Source organism: Arachis ipaensis, chromosome B2 (genome assembly GCF_059453495.1).
Source record: "Arachis ipaensis isolate K30076 ecotype BB chromosome B2, ASM5945349v1, whole genome shotgun sequence".
NCBI classification, from domain to species: Eukaryota; Viridiplantae; Streptophyta; class Magnoliopsida; order Fabales; family Fabaceae; genus Arachis; species Arachis ipaensis.
This window is the reverse complement of record NC_142437.1, coordinates 4,972,812-4,990,229: the sequence shown is the minus strand read 5'-3', so window position 1 is coordinate 4,990,229 and position 17,418 is coordinate 4,972,812. Positions and strand designations below refer to the sequence as shown.

Genomic DNA, 17,418 nt, shown 5'->3' with positions numbered 1-17,418 from the left:
CTCACCCTGTCATAAGCCTTTTCTAGGTCAATTTTAAAAGCAAGAACACCTTTTTTTGATTTGGTTTTCTTCATAAAATGGAGAACTTCCTGGGCTACAATGATATTGTCTGGGGCACCCCTTCCAGGAATAAACCCTCCCTGCAGAGGACCAATGATATCTTGTAGAAAAGGTCATAACCTCTCCACAACCACCTTAGTTATAATCTTGTAGATGACATTACAGAGGCTGATAGGACGAAACTCTTTCATGCGAGACGGGTTATCAACTTTAGGAATCAGCACCACCAAAGTGTCAAACAGAGCACTATCCAGATCAAACCCAGCGAAAGCCTTCTTAACAAGTTCCCATACCTCTGTACCAACCACTTCCCAATATTCCTTGAAGAAAAAAGCCTGAAAACCATCGGCACCTGGGGCCTTAAAAGAGTTCATGCCCATAACCACCTTCCTAACCTCTTCTTTAGAAACATTTCTTGTGAGACTTTCAATAGCCTCACGAGATAAAAAAGGTAATTCCTGATCCCCCATCACATCAAGTTCTACCTGTTCCACATTACAAAAAAGATCTCTATAAAATCCAATTGCACATTCTTCGAGTTCTTGCAGATCAATACTCCATCTTCCATCCTCCAAAAACAACCCCTGACCCTTGTTATGCTTCCTCCGCATAATGGTTTGCATATGAAAAAACTTAGTATTTCTATCTCCAAATCTGACCCAGTGCTCTCGAGATTTTTGATACCAAAACAACTCCTCTTACATAAGCAGATTACTATATTCAGCCTGTAATTAAAACTTTATCCAAGTTAAGACTTTATCCAAAGGTTATAGATTAAAATAATATTTTATTCTATTTAATTTTAATTTCATTTATTTTTATCAGAGAAATATGTGAAATGTATCTGGTAAAAAGAATAAATTAAATAAATTTATATGAGCGTCAAGTAGATATTTAGAATACACACACAATAGTTCCAAATTACCAAACGATGCATCGGTTATTTAATTGTCATTTACATGAACATTAAATAAAATTTTAGAAACAACTATTGATTGAGCGAAAAAATATTGAATGCAAATAAATATAATTTTGTGAGAATAAATGTTATTTAAGAAGGTTTTGGATTCATTTTCTTTGCCCATCTATTTAAATTGACCAATATTCATGTCCATCCATAAATTTTGAAATAGTTAATGAATATAATTTTGATGTATTATTAGGGTAAAATAATTTTATTTATTGACTAATAACAAATTTTTAAATAAAATTTAGTATCGTGATAAATTAGTCTTTGGTCTACCAAGTTAAAAGATACCGTAAGAAATAAAAAATTAGTGTAAAATAATTTTGTATATATTTAATTATTATGTAATATTATATCATTAAAAATATTTTTTTATATTAATTACGTAAATAATTATCTAAAAAAAATATAAATGAACGATCGTATAAAATATTTTATATTATTAGTATTTAAAATTAAACTCATAATTTATATATAATCAATATATTATATACTCGTAAAATGTTGCAATATTACAAATTCAAAGAACGCAGTTGAGAGAAAAGGACTTATCCTCTATTAATTAAGTGTTGTAAATTCAATTTTTTTACTTGAAACAGATAAAAATTTTAAAATTTTCAATCGAGCTATTTCATCCATTTAGGTTCCCATAAGTATTGGTCACCGAAATTAGTTCTAATAATAATATTCAATAGTAAATACTTCAATTGTGGATTAAAAAAAATGTCCATATATATTAATTACAAAAAAAGTGATGTATTTATAAAATGGTCTGAAGATAAATTTTTTACACCATGTTTGTATTTCTCTAAAATAAAAATATATATATTTTAAATATTTGTGATATGAAAAATTTAAATATTATTTAATGATTTATATTTTTAAATATTAGTATGTTTAATTTTATGTATTTTAATTTTATTTATTTAATTTGTAGATTGAATTTTATGTTAGTGAACGAATGTTTTCTTTATTTTAATTTATTATGAGGTAATAAATATCTACCAAATTATTGTAATTATTTTTGATAAATTAGAGGTGTAAAATTTTTTTGAGTTTCATGATGAAATTATAATGTAGACAAATCAAATTGAGTGAGTCTTTCTTGTTGCATTAAAAAATTTCGTAGAAAATTGAGATATTGAGTGGTTCCTTTCGATTCAATTCTTAAATTATTGTGTGGATAATTTAGTTTGAATGATGAGTTCTTTTCTTATTACATTAAAAAATAAAAAATTAAATAAAAAAGTATAATAATTATCTTTATATTCAATTTTAATTTATTATTTTATTTTTTTTATTTTATTTTTAATTTATTTATCCCTTATTTCATATCAATTAGTATTAAATTTTAAATATTAAATTAATTCTTATTAATCTATCTTTATTTTTCTTATGTCCTTTTATTCTTGTGTTTTTTGCTTTTATATTTTTTAATTCAAACAAAGAAAAGTGTCTAAGTGTTGATTTTCTTGTCGTCTTGTACAAGTGTTAGTGTTCTTTAATTTTGCTTTCTTGTTATCAACTACGAGTCTTGATGTTCTTTTCAATTAAAAACAATAAAAAATTTTATCTTTTTTATATATTTTTTTTTCAACTACAAAATTCAAAAGAATGAATATTTTTTTAAACTATTGTAGTTCTTATTGAATGATTAGAGGTGTAAATTTTTTTTTTGGTTTCGTAATTAAATTGTAAGCTAGACAAGTAAGTTTGAGTGAATTATTTTTTTATTATATCAAAAAATTAGATAAAAAAATGAATAATTTTTTTTAATTTAATTTTTAAACTATGACGTAAATAAATTAAATGGAATGAATTTCTTTCTTGCTACATATAGTAATTTTCTTTATATTTAAATTTAATATCTACTTTTTTATTTTTTATTTCAATTTTAATATATATTTTTTATTTAATTTTAATTTTTATCTCTTATTTTGTATTAAAAAATAAAAGAAAATAAATAACCGAATACAAATTTATGAATTGTATGTGTCTTCCTACCTTAGAGATATTTTTTTTTGTCCAATAATATGTATCAATAATTCAATATCATTTTAGATTTGGGTCAATAATATGTATCATTCAAAGTCCAATTGCTCGGAAATTTCACTTAACTTAAAAGTAATTTGATCGGAATCTCATTAAGTCAAGAAATTAATTAAAGGAAAATAATCTTTGCACACATTTTTGTTTGGCTAAATTTTTTGTAGGGTAAGTACCGTTTTGTTTTCTAAAATTTGAGATTAAAATTAAATTCGTTTCTAATTTTATTTTGGATTTAAAATCATCCCTAACATTTTATTTAATATTAAAATCGTCCTTTCAACTTTTTTTCGGATAAAAATATCCTTTCCTAATTCTACTATTCACCACTATTACCACCTTTATTACCACCAACTATTCCTCTTCTCATGTCTATTTATTTTAATCTATCAACAATAGCAATACATACAACAAAAATTCACACTATTCCTCTTTCTCTTCCTCCAATTCCTTCTCTTCTTCTTCTTAATTGTACCACCCTCTAAATCTACTCATCTTCTTTCTCGTGAGCATCCTTATCCTAATTTCAGTGCTCTTCAAAATAGGGTCGTTATTGTAATTGTGTTGTTGTTGTTATTGTTGCATGTGTTGAAAGGAAAAATCACGGCAGAAATCTACCATTGAGAACTCTTCCGCTGCTGTCGAGATTGACGGTCGCCCTCGCCTTACCACGCCACATCCTTGTCTCGCTGTGCCGTATTCTCATCTCGCCTTCGCCATTGAAGGACATCCTCTCCGCTATCGTCGCCCTTCTCTTCGGCGTCGGTCACAGCGCCGTCACCATTTATCTTGTCGGCTGTTGACGACCTTCTTCGACAACAGCAGTGGCGGAACAAATCGGCGACCTTGCTTCTCTACTTCACTTTAGATCTCGTTTGTCTTTCTTTGTAATTGATTAAGTTTTTAAACTTGAATGTTATGTTGTTGATAATGAATTTTTGTTGTATTGTTGTTATTGATGGATTAAAATAAATAGGTATGAGAAGAGGAATAGTTAATGGTACTAAAAGTAGTGGTGGTGGTGGTGAACAGGATTAGGAAATGATATTTTTATCCGAAAAAATTAAAAGGACGATTTTAATACCAAATAAAATATTAAAAATAATTTTAAATTTAAAATAAAATTAGAAACAAATTTAATTTTGATTCTAAATCTTAAAGAACAAAATAATATTTATTCTTTTTTCTATAATGCAGGAGCATTGTGTGCAATCCAATTATGTTGACGTTGTTGGTATTTTTTTGTGGTACGGAGATGTGTAAACGATTGGTCCTATTATTTTGCAATGAAATTTTTTAAATATTTTTTATATTAAATTGGAGAGTCTATTTTTTTTATTGTGATTTTTTTTTTGAAATTTACAAATTGAATGGTTCAATTTTTATTTTTAAAAATTGAAGGATCCAATTTTTATTTCTTAGAAATCAGATGGTCAATTTTTACACTCTAAATCTACATCTAATATTAACATTTTTATGGTCTATGTTTTTCAAAAATATTATTTCTACCTCTAATATAAAAAAATAATTTGCGATAGGATAAAAAAGATATAAAAAGTACATCTAGGATTAACACCATATCCTACACCGTATTTTTATTTTTTAATTTTTTTAGATTTTAAATTTTATTTATCTACTCAATTTATTATTTGAATTCCTAAAAAATAATTAGTCTAAGCGAATTGACACTTATTAAAAATAAAAAAATGACAATATTTTATTTATTTTTTATTACTTGTGATCCGATACATTTTTTTAGAATTAGATGCTATAAATTCGGTAATCCTGCATGGAAAGAAATTTTATCTTATGGAATATATCTTGTCTTAAGTTATAATTATTTTCAAGCTTTTAGCATATAAAGTTGTAGATGCCATACGTGATTCAGGTATTTACCCAATAGATATTAATCCGTTCACACTACTATTATTCATACAAGAGAAGTCAGTGTTAAAAGTTAAAATATGTCATTTTAATATATTAATTTTTTCTTTATTTTTTTATGTAAAAAAAAATATTCAATTGATTCCAAAATAGCTAGATATCAAATCTAAAATACTATACCTTAATATATATTAAAATAAAAGAATTTGATTTTCATATATAAAAAGTTGTCACAAGCCGTACATAAAATGTCTTTTTCTTTTGCCACAAATAGAGATGATGATAGACTTTTGACTATTTCTAGTACTAATTCAATTAAGAAAAAATTAATTGTTTGTACTCCTAATTATATATATTATGTAAATTAAATTATGCATGTGTAACACACACATACTCATATATGATGCTAGATAATTATTTATTGATCCTAATCATGATTATTCATATCGTTGATAGATATAGTTTAATTTATTAAAATTTTATAGAATGTTACCAGAGTAGGTAGGAAATATAATATATGTTTAATTATTATGTCGTTATTTATAATTTTATTAAATTTTTAATTAGGTTTTTATATATTTTTTAATTGGGTTTTATATTATATTATATTTTATAATTAAATTCTTACCGTAACAAAAATATTAGAATTAACAAAATATTCTGTTAAATTATACAGAATATTCAATCAAATGTTACATATATTCATTTTATTTAATGAAATATTCTATTAATTTTAATATTTTTATTACCGCAGGGATTTAATATAAAACCTGATATGGTGCAAGAATTCAATAAAAAAAATACAAAAATCTAATTAAAAATTCAATAAAATTATAAGAACTGACAAAATAATTAAAATTATAATATATATCTTTATTTTAAGCTGAAGAGATGATTTGAAAATCTTCTTTTGTTAACAATTAAGTAGGGTTTATACCTTCAAGTAGGGTTCAAAATATGTTTTATTCGTTTTATAATTTTTGTCTTAAAAAAAACACAAATTATCTTAAAAATTAAAGTAATAAATAGGTTTCGGTAATATATAATATAAAACTGAAGATGAAACTATCTCTAAATGATTAAACATTTGTAATAATCTTGATATTTAAAATAGATAAGTATTTTAAAATTTTTAATTTTTTGAGGCAAATAATAATAATAATAATAATAATAATAATAATAATAATAATAATAATAATAATAATAATAATAATATAAGTTGACCAATAAAAATACTTTAACAACCTAGTGTTTTCAATGAAAACTTGATGGGAAGCCTCAAAGAACAATCATAATTCATAAATATATTAGGACCTTCTTTTTCTGGGTACAATATATTTTGACTTTTTCATCAATGTGCTCCCAACAGAAAGCTCTCCTCGTGTCTATGACTGATGCTGTAAAATTAATGATATCAAAATAAAAATAATTTATGATTCCGAAATGTTTGGTAAATAATAACTGTCACAAGAACTAACTGGGACTCATCGGTCAATAAGGTGCATTGGGTTGCTTCTTCTGTGGGGAGTTCAATTGTGGCCTTGGAGAATTTAAATGAATAAAAAAATTCAGTTCACAATAATTTTTTCGGAAATTAATTTTATTATGGAACCAATATTGGTGCTGGACGGAGTTATGGAGAAGAGGAGAGCTTTACATTGTATAGTGTCAGTTTACATGCAAATCAGACCGAGAGACTTGCCAAAGCAAAATCGGACTGTGCGAGAACTGCAGCAAAGAACTCAGAGGGTCCGTTTTGATTTAAAAAAATTAAAAAAAAAGAAAAATCTGAAAACGGAGGCTCCGTTTTCTTTTAAGGAAAAAAAAAAAGAAAAATCTGAAAACGGAGGTCCGATTTGATTTCAAATATAAAAAAAAACAAAAACTAATTGGATGGTCCGATTTGTGGTTAATAAAATTTTTAACAAAGAACTCGAATGGTCCGATTTCTCCCTGTCTCACACCTGTGTCTAACACCTATATACACCATAACCAAACACAACTCACACACTCCTCCAATATAAAAAAAATTAGCCTAATTTTTTACTTTAAGTTCTTATTTTTTTGTTTAATATTATATATAATCTTATTTTTTCACATTTATTGTAATATTTATTAGATATTTTTCATTTACACTCTCACCTAGCGAGTTTTCAATTTAATTAACTGATCTGATTCTATTTTCAGAACCAATGTAATATTAGAAAATATTATAAATTTTAGAGAAAGAAAAAGAGTATTATATTTGATAATATCAATATAACAGTTACTTTTTTAAATTATTTTATAACAATTTTATAAATATTTAAAAATAATCTAAATATATATTTTATTATATTGACGAATTTAAACATGTTTAAATTTTGAGTATATAGTCACCAAAAAAATTTTGAGTATATAATAATAATAATAATAATAATAATAATAATAATAATAATAATAATAATAATAAGAGATTAATTTTTTTTTAATAAAAAAAGACTAGTCTACTGCTACATACTAATTATTGCAATTATATTTACTTATTAATGTACATATATATAAATAGCAACATATATCAATAAATACTTTAAATAGTAATAACAACATACAACCATTTTCATATGATTCATGTTATGTTATAGTATATATGTAGGTTCCATTTAGATTAGGGATCAGATTCCTCCATTAATCAAACATTAGAGATTGGATCATTTGGAAGCAATTTCCAAAGAATTTAAGAATACAGCCAATTTTGTCCTCTTGACCTGACCTGACCTAATAAATAATGATTCTATTCCACCATGATTATTATTAATATTTATTTTTTTAGCATAAAGCTAAGTATCTTGGTTAGAATCTTCTCAATTCTACCCTAACCATGACTATGGATTGTGTTACAAAATTGACACTTTTTTCATTCTCTCTCTCACACACACACATGCAAATAAAAGGGAAGAGAAAGAGATGAGAGAGAGTCAGAGTTGACCTAACTAGCTTTCCCATTTCTATATTGGTTGCCTTTAATTTAGGGACATAAAATATTTGGAAACTATAATAATGTTGGTGGGGCTAGTGATTTGAATGCACAGCACACCCTATTGTGTAGACCAATTCAGTTTGTGTTTTTTGGTTTCCCTATAGACCGTACAAGTTACACATATATAGGGACATTCACTTTTAGATTCGGTCACATTTTTTCCTCCTTCTTATAATAAGGTACGTGTATTTTATTTTATTTTTTTCGGAAGAATGGACAAAAGTACACCTGAAAGTTTGCACGCTGAATACGGTTATACTTCAATCATTTAATGAGTCACGTGTGCACACCATTTATACACTCCGGCGGACACAGTATTTTTCGTATTTATTTTGTTTAGGAAGAAGGGACAAAAATACACCTGAAAGTTCACACACTGATCACAATTACACTTCAATCATTTAACGCCGCCACATGCTGATGGTCGGAAGGATAAATGTGTCTACCGGAGTGTATAAATAGTGTGCACGTGTGACTCATTAGATGATTAAAGTGTAATTGTGTCCAGCGTGCGAACTTTCAGGTATACTTTTGTCCATTCTTCCATTTTTTTCACTAGAGGTCATTTCTGTAATTTTGATCCATTAAAATTGTTATGATCATTTAGGCAATAAAAATTATTTTTATAATTTAGTTTTGATATAGTGCCAGTATAAAATAGTTTTATACGTGCATCCAATTATGTAACTTTATGTCAGTAAAAATAATTACTTTTATATTGACCGTGCGAATGATCATCTAAAAAAATAGATGTGATTAGATGATTGTGTAAAATATTTTACAATATCAATGTATCAAATTAAACTCATATTTTTAAATAAATTTTAATATAGCTACGCATTTAGAGTCTAAAATTAAATCAAAATCTAAATTAATATAATCTTTATTCCTTGGAGATAGAATCTCAAAAGTAATTTTGATATAATAAAATATAATTTTTTTTTCTTTTATTTTCTATATACTAATGTGCGATAGATTTGAGTTTTATGTCAATCGTTGGCCAATGAATTATTGTATATATAAAATGAGATTTAAATTTTTATTATTTTATTTAAACGGACGAGTGAGTTGTTCAGTCGATAAATCTAAATTGATGTGAAGTATGATAAGTTAAACAGCAAAACACTTTGTAAATTAATTGTTTGTTATGCTGAGTATATATTGTAATAATTATTTTTATTATTTATTTTTTGGTAATTTAGGTTTGGGTCATCTAGATTTGAGTGCAAATGATGTTGGATTCATGGATCAGAGTGTTGAGAAAATAATGGGAAATTGGATTAACTGAAGATATTCCTTTATTCCGCCGTAGTGGATTAGCATTTAGCATCACAGTTGCTTCATACTTTAGGGAAATTATTTATAATTTTGATTAAGTACATCAATTTTTTTATTTCCATTTTTTATTTAATCTAATGTTTTCCGTTAAAAGACTAGGATGTTTGAAAAACTTTGAATATTGACATGTTTGGAAAAGAATGCAGATTTTACATTGAACAAGTTATGAATTGTTAATGCCTTTTTCATAGAATTAGATGTCAAGTGTCAACTATAAGCTTGCTTTTCAAATGAACATTTTTTTTTTTATTTCTTTTTCTAAAGCAAAGTTACGACTTACGAGTGAGGAAGTGTGAGCATATAATGCTTACCAACGGCAAAGAAAGATTTTTCAGGTTGAATTCAAGTTATGTAATTTTCATCAATAATAATAATAATAAATAAATAAATAAAACAGGTGTCGACAACGCCAAATTCAAATTCTAAATACATGTTTGCAATTGCCAATTGAATTACTATGATATCTCTGTCTTTTGGGATTGAGTTTATTCCAAGTTAATTAGTATGTGGCAAATATTAGTAAATATTTAATGACTGACTAGGCATATAAGAAAGAAGCATCTACACTGCCAATCTACCATAACGAAAATTTTTTTGGTCCGGTATTATATATTTCCAAATTAATTTTTTGTATTGTTCATTTGATCAATTACCAACACTAAAACGATGCATACTGTTCACCAAAAAGAAAGATGCATACGACACAACAAATGGGCTCTCCAAGTTTAAATTAATCTGTTGTTTATATTCGGCCCAGTATTTTTTTTTAATTGTACATATTTCTTCTGTTTTTCTTGCTTCGTAATAACCCAAAATTACAAAGCATCAACCAAATTGGACTAGTCTGCCGTTGAGCCTCAGCTCATGTGGCATAAGTCCCCCTTCTTTACTAAGAGGTCTCAGGTTCGAGCCTCGACTAGTGCAAACTTGACAAAAAAAGGGGATTTCATGTGTGTGTGGGTGTGGTGTGTATGAGTGTGTAACCTAGGATTGGGGGTTGTCCAATCCATCGACCAAAAAAAAAAAAAAAAAAAAATTGGACTAGTCTAGTTGATTAGCTCACTAGCCTGTTTAAGCAAGTGTCGGGGTTCGAATCCTGTTTTGTTCGGCTGCTAATACCCCGTAGGCTGAAGAGCAAAAGGAGGAATCCTCCCGAGGAGGGGCTCGCGTCTGATTAGCTAGTTGGTGAGGCAATAGCTTACCAAGGCGATGATCAGTAGCTAGTCCGAGAGGATGATCAGCCACACTTGGACTGAGACACGGCCCAGACTCCTACGGGAGGCAGCAGTGGGGAATTTTCCGCAATGGGCGAAAGCCTGACGGAGCAATGCCGCGTGGAGGTAGAAGGCCTACGGGTCGTGAACTTTTCCCGGAGAAGAAACAATGACGGTATCCGGAGAATAAGCATCGGCTAACTCTGTGCCAGCAGCCGCGGTAAGACAGAGGATGCAAGCGTTACAGTGAGAAATCAAAATTAAAAAGCATCCAAACTTTTAGACAAGGAGAAAAAATCGAGTCCAAATCATAAAAGATTGAATAAACATGTTAAAAATTTAAATAATTTTGATATAGCTGTTCTGATGTTTATTTTATTAAGAATTTGACTACAAATAATCAAATATACACTATGCACTTAAAAAAAATGTTCAGCAGGTTGATTAGGCTCATGGATAATATATGAGATAATCAAGCATTGTGGTAGTCCACATTTAATTGATCATTCTCTTGAAAAAAAAATAATAATAAAAAGTGGTACCCCAATATTCCGAAGCATGCAGAAATGGCAGGCTCATAGTCTTCAGTGACACCTTTGTAGTTTATACCAATCACATCATATCCTTTTCATGGCTGTGTTGAACTTTGGGCTGCCATGCCAATATAATTTTAGATGAACTTATGTTGTGATTACCTCAGGTTTAATCTGGTAAGAAGATGAATCAACTTTGTTGAACCCTCATGAATCTTAGTGAAAGCAAGTTTTTATGAATTGTTACAAGTTGTGGATCCAAAAGCTCAATAATCAATTCATGATCAGGATCAAGCTTGAGCAAAACTAAGAGGAGTTCAAGCCAAGTGATGTTTTATGACTGCAAGCTGCTCCAAACCAATTCAATTGTCTGCAACAATTCTTCTACCAAAAATCCATGCAGGAACAAGATCCATGTTTAAAGTGGTGGAAGCGATGACGATCCCTCACCACAATTTCGCGATTGAATGCTTTTGAGATTAGTTTCACCACGGTGTGGCAATCATTACATATTCGCAGATTCTTCATTATTCTGATAGGGGTTGGCGGAGGAATAGTGATCAGTCCGAACGCGACCGCAAGTTTCTCACTATGGCTGAAAAGTGCAGTTTCCTTCTCTTCTTCATCAATATCAAGTGAAACCTCATTTGTGCTTGGTGTATATCCCTCAATCTTCAATTTTGCGGCCACTACGTCTAACATATGTTCAATATCATTGATTTTTGGGTGTGTCTTATCCCCTGCAAAAAATTCATGAACTATCCCATTTGCTTCAATCATGCTACAACCAGGTATCTTCACCACCCCATGTTGTGCCATAATATCCCTAATTTCAAGAACATTGCCCCAATTCCCTTTCGAAGCGTATATATTTGACAATAACACATGGAAACCATCATGATCAGGTTGAAGCTGAATGAGTTTTCTTCCAACCCTCTCTCCCATTTCATTGTTGTTGTGCTTCCTACATGCACCAAGCAAAGCACCCCATGTAGCAACATCCGGTGCCATCGGCATACTCTCGATCATTTCCTCTGCTTCCTTAAGCAAACCCGAACGCCCCAACAGGTCAACCATGCATCCGTAATGCTTGACATTCGGCTCTATCTTGTGTTCTTCAATCATGGAATTAAAGTAGCAGCGCCCCTCGTCTACTAGTCCCATATGCCGACAAGCCCCAAGAACTCCCACAAATGTAATTTCATTAGGACAAGTTCCTGATTTTTTCATCATCTCAAACATGCTAAGTGACTTTTGTACTAAACCATTCATTGCCAACCCAAGAATGAGCGCATTCCATGTAGAAACCCCCGTTTCCTCCAATCCATGGAAAACCTCCAATGCATTCTCCACACAACCACATTTCATGTACATATCTATAAGTGTTGTGCCCAAGATGAAATTAACTTTCAATCTATTTTTACTTATATAAGCATGAATCCATTTGCCCAAATCCAAAGCAGCAAGACGGGTGCATGCCGAGACAACACTCACTAAAACAGTCTCATCAGGCCTAATTCCATGAACCTGCATTTCCTGAAACAAAGCCAAGGCCTCCGAGAATCGTTCATGCTGCACATAACCGGATATCATAGCACTCCAAGACACAACATCCTTATCAGGCATAGAATCAAACAGCATCTCAGCATCCTCAACCGAGCCACATCTCAAGTACCCGGAAATCATTGAGTTCCAAGATATCTGATCCACAAGCAAACAACCATCAAAAACCTTCCGAGCATCCAATATTTCCCCACAAGTCGAGTACAAATTGATCAATGCATTCTTCAAGCTAACATAACCTTCAATCCCTACCTTTGTAGCCAAGCCATGTATCACCTTCCCAGTCCTATCTACCATCAAATGTGCACAAGCAGACACAGCACTAATCACGGCCACCTCATCCACCACCACCCCATTAGCATTCATCTCAACAAACAAACCCAAGGCCTCCTCAAAGATCCCATTCTGCTCATAACATGAAACCATCGCAGTCCACGAGATCATATCCTTTTCCTCAATCTCATCAAACAGTTGGCGCGCCTTCTCAACACAACCACTCTTCCCAAACAGCACAATCATCGAATTCGAAGCAATCGTGTTCCTCACTGGCATCATAGCATAAACCTTCTCTGCTTCCTCCACATCACCCAATTGAACATACCCAGCCAAATAAGTGTTCCACGAAACCTTATCCAACACGGGACTTTCATCGAACACCTTGCGAGCGCTCTCCATGTTCCCGCAAACAGCATACAAATTAATCAAGGTATTGTTGACATAAAGATCAGAACCAAAACCCATCTTGAGAACATGGGAATGCACTTGCCTCCCCTCGAGCTCAGAGGTACGTGAGGCGCATGCACGGAGGAGGATGGGGTGTGTGTAGTTATCAAAAACAGCACTTGTTCTGCAAAGGGAGTTGTAGAGGGAAATGGCATGGTGGGGTTGGTTGCGATCGACGTGAGCACGCATGAGGGAGTTAGAGGCAAAGGGGTTAGGGTTTTGGAGGAAGTGGGTGAAAATGCGGAGAGAGTGGTGGAAGGGGAAGGAGGGGAGGGAGAAGGTGAAGAGTTTGGTGGAGAAGAGTGTGTTGTGGATGTGGCCAGTGAGAATGGATTGGGAGAGGATCTGGTTGAAGTGGTTTAGGGAAATTGAACGGTGTAAGAGGGATTTTAAGATGGTGAGGTTGATGGTGGTGGCGGTGTGGAGATTGGGACTCATTTTCTGGTTGAGACATTGGGGGTAAGTGTTAGGTATGAAACTATTTTGATCTACAATTTGATATAAGGTTCAATTCGTGGAATGAATCTTTATGGATAATCAAGAATATTCAATTCGCCATCTATTTTTGTTGAAAATTATCACCTTTTCTAACTCCATTCACCTACTTCTATTGAAGATCAACTCTTCTTACTCCATTCAATGTGCACATGATATACCACCTTTGTTTTATTTGCCAACCTAATGTGTTGATCTATAAAAGGGAAGCTTGCAACCTGAAAAGGGAGAAAAAAAATAAAAATAATCAAGACAGTGCAACATGAACAACATTAAAATTCTACTTTTATAGTTAATTAGTTTTGGATCCATGCAAATTATAGTTTTTTACTTATTTGTTCCATTGTGTTTTTTATTATAGGTTGAATGGTTGTTGATGAGAATTCAGGGGATTTGGTTTTAATGTGAATAACAAATTGATAAGTGGGAAAGCAGCTGTTATTGGCTTCTTCCTGTTGGATTTTGAGCTAAGCTGTTAACAAGGGACTTTTTGAAAGGAACATGTCAACATGCTCTTTACAAAATCAATTTTAACTTATAAAACCAATTTTTGACAAATTAAAAAACCAGTTTAGCCTTTTTTGCTATTATAAAACCAATTTTTTACCCTTTTTGCCTAACGTATAACACATTTATATTAGAAAACCTGATCTCAATACTCCAAACCATAAAAAATGTCTAGTAAATACTATAGCATATACTGTATACACCATAGGCGCATCTTTAGAATAACAGTATCAACAACATCCATCACCATCTATTATATTAGATTTCAATAAACACCATAGGCAAACATTCATGTTTTTGGATACAAAATAACTAGTTTATACTAATAAATTCAAAAAAGCAATTGAGTCTTGTTGAATCGGAACTACTATTTCAGACATCACACTTGAGATTTCAGAATTCAGAGTGGACAGGCTCCACTACATACTAAAAGAACACAAGGGTAACACCAAATTCCATTAAACTTCTAAGGCAAAGTTCATTAAAGTCATTTCAACTGAAAAGATGAAAAGTGTGGTGACATGACCTCCACTTATTGTAAAAAACAACCCTTCCATGCTTACAAATAGAGAACAAGCAAGCAGAACAGCTACAACCATGTCATCAAATGCCATTCTATGGCCCGTTCATAGTCCAAAAATAACTATGCACAACAAACACACAGAGTACATTCTTAGTACCTACACAAAAAGTTTTCATAACTAAGGCAGCTGTTACAGGTCTTATTTTTCTGTACAATAGAAAATAGTTAGTGTTGGATAACTGGTATTGTCAAATTCAATAATGTATCAACACCAGAATCAACAATTGCGGTAGCAGCAGACACAAAAAACAGCATCATGATTAAGAAGCAAAACCAGTGACAGAGCCTTCACCCCTTCCCACTTTCGAACCATATTAACAAACAAAAGGAAGGTTCTAAAAACCGAACTGGTGATCTAACCGCTCTAGTTACTGATTCATTGGTTCAACCGGTTCAACCGTAGTTCAACCAAAAAAACCGTTTTATAATAAACACCTGATTCTATAAAAATTCAATGAATAGAGCAACTGGTTCTAAACACTCTTCTACAGCATTTTTTTACTTCAAATGGGGATCATAAACAACTAGTTCTATGAATAAACAAACTACAATAATATGCAATGCCAAAAATAGGTCAATAATGAAATAAATTCTCTCTTCAATTCTATGTTCAAGCTTGTAGCAGCCCAGAATCAACAGAGTAATACAATTGAAATAGTCTTCCTTCGTATTCTTATATACCTCAAAGAATTTCCTACAAAATGAAAATTGAACCCAACACACAGCCTTAAAACAAAAACAAAACAACACTCAGAAATCATCACCTCTTCCAAATACAACCTTAAAACAAAACAGAACAACATTCAGAGTTTGAGCATTGATCACAAAAAATTGATTTCTGAAACAAAACAAAAACAACATAACAATATTCAGAGTTTGAGCATTGATCACAAAAAATTGATTTCTGAAACAAAACAAACAATCAACAAAACAATGAAAAATGAAGCATATAATAAATCAATGATCACCAATATCCAGCAATAATCTCAAAGACAACAATAAATACACAACAACAATTTAGCAAATAAACAAGAACAAGACCTAAGTAGAAAATCCAACAAATTAAATCACAGCAACCTAACAATTTAGCAAATTAAAACAATAGCAGCCCAACAATTTAGCAAATTATCAACTTAACAAGTTCAAGAACAGAAAATCACAACAAAAACAAAAAAACAAGTAACAGAAGAACAATAGAACAACAACATACGAACAATTAGCAAATTAACAAATTCACAATAACAGTTAAAATTTACCAGAAGAACACTAATGCAAGTGGAATCATCATGCTAATATGTTTTCAGCAAAGATGCTATTTGTGCAGCTAAAATTTCCTAATTACTAAGATCCAATTATTCTAATTTCACATGCAATCGACTTACTAAGTTTCTGAAAGCTAGAAATTATAAAACCAACCAGAAATATGGTTAAAGCATTTCATCAAACATGTTGAGTGCGGTAAAATTAAAATGAAATAAGAGAATTCAAAGCTTAATATCAATGTGATAGAGAAGAGAACATAACTATTGTAACTTTAATTCAGTCTATGAAAAAATCCAAACCACTAACAAATCAAATAGTTACTTATTGTAATAGAAATCAGAAGTTACAGAGTTTGAAGCAGAGTATTGGTGTTGTGAGTGTATTGTCTGGTGGCAGGTTTAGGGAACTCACGGCGGCGACAAAAGAGAGCAGTTCGACGGCTAGGTGGAGCGCGCGGGTTGGTCGCAGAGTTTGAAGCAGAGCAACGTGGCTTCCAGACGAACGCGAATGCGAACTCGAACGGTGAACGGCGAGTGAACTCTAACGGTGAACGCCGAGCGAACGTGAACGGCGAAGAACGCGAACGAAGACGACAGCTGAACGAAGACGCGAACGTGAACGGCAAACAAACGGCGACGGAAGCGCGGCTGAGCAGACAAAGACGACGGACGCCGAGCTCGAGGAAGCAGCCGCGATCGGTGAAAGCGAACAGGATTGAAGACTTGGAGCACGAGGGAACCTAGATAGACGGACGGACGCCGAACTTTGAGTGCGACGGATGGCGGCAGTATGCCACTCCTTGCGGCGGGGGTGTAGGCTTACAGTGCTAGGGGTTTTTTTGGCTGGGTTTGTGTGATTTCTTTCTGAATGAATGAAAGAAAGGGAGAAAGGGAGAAAGAAATGAAGGAGCTTCCGTTTTTGTGTAAACCGACTGGATTTCGGTTCGGTCTGACCAATCGGTCCGGTCCAATTTTCAAAACTATGGATGAAACAAAACAATAGAGATCAATTCATGAGACAAAACACAAAAATCCAATGTGGATATTTAAATCTTTATTTCATTGCTTTCACCTATATCTATCTGCATTTATTCACGGAACTACCAGACTTCACTTAAGTTGCAACATAGTTAAGTTTAAAATTTGATCAAAGGTTGAGAGAGTACCTTATCATTCGAGAGAACGAAGCTTCGGCGGCAAGTGACAACCGGCGGCAACCGTGCG

At 31.5% G+C, this 17,418-nt stretch overlaps 1 pseudogene across 1 annotated transcript; it reads right to left on the bottom strand.

Annotated features, from left to right (window-relative positions):
* Positions 1 to 10,839: 10,839 nt before the first annotated feature.
* On the bottom strand, positions 10,840 to 17,068 carry LOC107623724 (pentatricopeptide repeat-containing protein At3g62890 pseudogene; annotated as a pseudogene). The gene is made up of 2 exons (XR_015905253.1): positions 16,607 to 17,068; positions 10,840 to 14,060 (listed from the first exon to the last, which is right to left on the bottom strand). The product of XR_015905253.1 is annotated as a pentatricopeptide repeat-containing protein At3g62890 pseudogene (transcript).
* Between the last annotated feature and the right edge of the window lie 350 nt (positions 17,069 to 17,418).